The following is a 5000-nucleotide window of genomic DNA, read 5'->3' as shown; positions in this document are numbered from 1 at the left end:
CTGCTAAGGGGAGCCGTAAAATCAAGGATAACCTTACGATTGGAGATCGTAAGACCTTGGTGTGTGTGTCTTATGTAGTACGCGTTTGCTATGTGCTATGTGGGCTGTGGAGCCATAAAATAAGGTCTAACCCAGTGTTTCTCAACGGGGGCTCTAGAGCCCCCAGGGGATGCTTAGTTGCAATTGGGGGTACATTTTTTTTCAGTACCGAGGGGGGTGTTGGCAGGCTTATGATGAGGACATAATGGGGCGTTGGAAGTCTTACAATATGGTCAAGGGGGCATTTGTTCAAAAAAGGTTGAGAACCACTAGTCTAACCTTACAATTGGAGACCGCAAAACCTTAGAATATGTGCTCCTATTTCCTTAAGTGCAAGTATGTGGGCTGAGGCCTGTGAATCCTGATCCATAAAAGGTCTAACTTCACAATTGGAGATCGCTAAACCTTAGATGGATAGTGTCTTATGTGGTATGCGCTCCCATTTCCTAAGTGCAAGGCATGTGGCGTGTGTGGGCTTCCGGAGTCGAGCAGAGCAGAGCCGAGCAGAGCAGAGCAGAGCTGTCCAACTCACTGCCTGTTCTGTTCCTTTAACAATTAATGACCGCGGGAGCTGAAGCTCTCAATCGCTTTGGCAATTCTTTTAGCGGTAATAGATAGCAATGAATCTCCTCAACTGTAAGACAAGAGGAGGAGAGGAGAGGAGAGGAGAGGGGAGAAGAGGAGAGGAGGAGAGGAGGAGAGGAAGAGAGGAAGAGAGGAGAGGAGAGAGCGTGGGAGGCAAGGTAGGCGGGGAGAGAGAGAGAGAGAGAGCGAGCGAGCACATGAGAGAAATGAAAAAGAGAGATAGGTGAAATAAGAAGCTTAAATGCTCTCTTTCGGTTGGGTGGTCTCTGCCGGTAGGTCTGTACGGTACGGTACAGTATGTGTGGGTGTGTGCTGCTGGTGATGGTTTGTGGAGAAGAGTGCACTGTATTGCTATTACTCCCCTGCAATGAAATATGAATGGGACACAGACCTCTGCTATTCTCTCTTGTGCATCCCCCCATCCCTGTGTGCATTCCTGTCAACCATTTGGTCAAGTGGCCACCGATGATCAGCGGTTATGGTGACCCAGAGTGGCATAGCGTACAGTATGTGTGGAGTGTGTGAGTGTGAGTGCATATGGTATGCGTGTGGGTGAGTGTGTGTTGGGGTGAGTGTGTATTGGTGTGTGTGTACGTGTGGGTGGGCAAGTGAGTGTCTGTCGGTGTGTGTATGCGCATATACTGTATGGTATGAGTGTGGTTAAGTGTGTGTGTGTGTGTGTGTGTGTGTGTGTGTGTGTGTGTGTGTGTGTGTGTGTGTGTGTGTGTGTGTGTGTGTGTGTGTGTGTGTGTGTGTGTGTGTGTGTGTGTGTGTGTGTGTGTGTGTTAAAGTGTCCACATGCTGCATGTATGGATTTGTGCATAATTGAGCATGTGCTGTATGTATGAGTGCATCCATGCATGTGTGTGTGTACTGTGTACTCTTAAGTGTGTTTGCACATAGTACATGTATGAGTGAGTGTATGTGTGTGGTCATGCATGTGTGTGTATATGAGTTTTCACAGACACACACCTGTGTGTGTGTGTGTGTGTGTGTGTGTGTGTGTGTGTGTGTGTGTGTGTGTGTGTGTGTGTGTGTGTGTGTGTGTGTGTGTGTGTGTGTGTGTGTGTGTGTGTGTGTGTGTGTGTGTGTGTGTGTGTGAGTATGTTGGGGGCTAGTGATGCGAGGAGAATGAGAGGAAACGGCTGGTTGACTGCAGTGAACCTGTCATAGTGGGCTGAGGAGGAGAGAGAGAGAGAGAGAGAGAGAGAGAGAGAGAGAGAGAGAGAGAAAGGGGGATGGAGAGAGAGAGAGAAAGGGGGGGCGGAGAGAGGGAGAGAGGGGGAGAGAGAGAGAGAGCGGGGGAGAGGGAGAGAGGGAGAGAGAGAGAGAGAGCGGGGAGCGAGAGAATGACCGTAAAATGGCAGGAGCGAGTGAGAGAACCGCAAGAGAAAGAGCAGGAAAGGGGCCGAGAGACTGAGAGAGAGAAAGATAGAGATAGAGAGAGAGATAGAGAGAGATACAGAGAGACAGAGAGAGAGAGAGAGAGATACAGAGTGAGAGAGAGATACAGAGAGACAGAGAGAGATACAGAGTGAGAGAGAGATACAGAGAGACACAGAGAGAGAAAGAGTGAGATACAGAGTGAGAGAGAGATACAGAGAGACACAGAGAGAGAGAGAGAGAGATACATATATAGAGAGAATGAGATACAGAGTGAGAGAGAGATACAGAGTGAGAGAGAGATACAGAGAGACAAAGTGAGAGTGAGAGAGAGAGAGAGAGAGAGAGAGAGAGAGAGAGAGAGAGAGAGAGAAAGAGAGAGTGAGATACAGAGTGTGAGATAGATAGAGATACAGAGAGAGAAAGAGAGAGAGAGTTACAGTGAGAGAGAGATACAGAGATACAGAGAGAGAGAGAGATACAGAGTGAGAGAGAGATAGAGAGAGACAAAGTGTGTGAGAGAGATATATATAGATAGAGTGAGATACAGAATGAGAGAGAGTGAGAGATACAGAATGAGAGAGATATAGAGAGAGACAAAGTGAGATATATACAGTATATATATATATATATATATATATATATCTATATATCTATATATCTATCTATCTATCTATCTATCTATCTATCTATCTATCTATCTATATATATATACAGTGCCCTCCATAATTATTGGCACCCCTGGTTGAGATGTGTTAAAAGCCTTAAAATAAATTCAGTGTTTATTGCAGAAGAATACTGTCACATTGAAAATTGTAGGAAAATGTAGCCTTCAACTCAAATGAATTGTAAGAAAAATATAGCTGCAAGCAGCAATGCGGGGCCAAGCAGTAAAGTTGCCAAAGTCGCCACGGCAACAAAAGGAGCTGCAGCGCCCCCTTTGGCCCAAAATGTTGGCAATGTTGGTGTGCATTCCTCGGAGGGGAGTATGATCACATGAACCAAGTTTAGTTTGAATCCGTTGAAGAGCTGCCGAGATATGAGCTCATTTCCTGTTACCTGTTGGTGGCGCTAGAGAGTTTGAGCTTGGGGTCTGGATTTTTTTGTGGGAGGTCATGGGATGGACTAGTATGTGTGCAAAAAATCCTAACAGAATTTGACAAACGATTGCTGAGGTATGACCTCACTTCCTGTTTCACCACTTTTACCACAATTTTGATTGGCTGTCACCCTCAAACGATAAGAGGTATCAAAAAATATTTGAATACCCCAAAGAAAATCAGTGCCAAGATGAAGTGTACCCTTTTGTAGGGCATTCTGACCAAAATTGTGGGACAAGTAGTATTTTTATTGAATTTCACAAAATTCAAAATGGCAGACTTTTTTCTTCCGGTTGAAATGACGTCATATAGTGCGTTGGATTCGGCTTGGCCCAAGGATTCTATTGATAGTATTATTTTCAAAATTAGGCATACGGTGTAAAAGCTACAGGCAAAAATGTAGCTAAAAATTTGACCTGTTGGTGGCGCTACAGAGTTTGAGCTGGGGGTATAATTTTCTTTGTGGTAGGTCATGGGATGGACTACTATGTGTGTACAAAATCCTAGCCTAATTCGACAAACGGTTGCTGAGATAAGACCTCACTTCCTGTTTTGCCACTTTTACGACAATTTTGATTGGCTGTCAAGGCTAAACGATTTAAGATATCTAATATTTCTTGAGACCCCATACAAACCTCAGTACAGAGATACAATATACCGAATTTCGGGCGAAATGTTCAAAAATTGCGGGAAAAATAGCATTTTTATTGAATTTTACAAAATACAAAATGGCGGGAAAAGTATCCAGGCAGAAAATGACGTCATATGGTGCGTTGGATTCGTCGTGGCCCAAGGATTCCAGGGATACCAGGTTTATGAAAATTGGCCCAGCGGTTCAAAAAGTACAAGCAGAAATGTACCTGCGACTTTCACCTGCTGGTGGCGCTAGAGTATTGGGGCTGGGGACCTATAACTCGCTGTGGGTAATGTTGATGCTGCCTCAAATATGTGTGCCAATTTACAGCATTTTTCTATGTATGGTTCTATGGGCTACCATAGACTTACAGTGAATTTTACAAAATTCAAAATGGCGGAATTTCCCTTCTGCGTTGACATAACGTCATATAGTGCGTTGGATTCGGCTTGGCCCAAGGATTCCAGTGATAATAATATATTTTACATCGTGCATATGGTTTAAAAGCTACAGGCAAAAAGGTAGCTAAAATTTTGACCTGCTGGTGGCGCTACAGAGTTTGAGCTGGGGGTCTGAATTTGTTTTCATTAGGTCATGGGATGGACATCTATGTGTGTTCAAAATCCTAGCCGAAACAGTCAATTGGTTGCTGAGATATGACCTCACTTCCTGTTTCACCACTTTTACGACAATTTTGATTGGCTGTCACGGCAAAACGATAAAAGATATCTAATATTCCTTGAGACCCCATGTGTAGCTCCGTCCAGAGATACTATATACCAAGTTTCGGGCGAATTGGTCAAAAATTGCGGAAAAAATAGCATTTTTATTGAATTTTACAAAATTCAAAATGGCGGGAAAACTATCCAGGCGGAAAATGACGTCATAGGGTGTGTTGGATTCGTCTTGGCCCAAGGATTCCAGGGATACCAAGTTTATGAAAATTGGCCCAGCGGTTCAAAAGTTACAAGCAGAAATGTACCTGCAACTTTGACCTGTTGGTGGCGCTAGAGCGTTGGGGCTGGGGACCTATAAATTGCTGTGGGTAATGCTGAGCCGGGCCCGAATGTGTGTGCCGATTTACAGCATTTTCCTACGTACGGTTCTATGGGCTGCCATAGACTTGCTAAGGAGAGGAAAGAGGTGACATAATAATAAGAATACCAGCTAAAACAGTAGGGGCCTTCGCCAGCTTCGCTGCTTGGCCCCTAATAAAAAAATCCCTGACTAAAAAATAATTATTTTTCATTAAATCACCT

At 44.3% G+C, this 5000-nt stretch overlaps 1 protein-coding gene across 1 annotated transcript in view; it reads right to left on the bottom strand.

Annotated features, from left to right (window-relative positions):
* The window catches only part of enox2 (ecto-NOX disulfide-thiol exchanger 2), a 514981-nt gene that overhangs the window by 23965 nt on the left and 486016 nt on the right, over positions 1-5000 (bottom strand). The window lies entirely within an intron of this gene.

Source organism: Engraulis encrasicolus, chromosome 23 (assembly GCF_034702125.1).
Source record: "Engraulis encrasicolus isolate BLACKSEA-1 chromosome 23, IST_EnEncr_1.0, whole genome shotgun sequence".
Lineage (NCBI taxonomy): Eukaryota > Metazoa > Chordata > Actinopteri > Clupeiformes > Engraulidae > Engraulis > Engraulis encrasicolus.
This window is presented reverse-complemented; position numbering and strand designations above follow the sequence as displayed.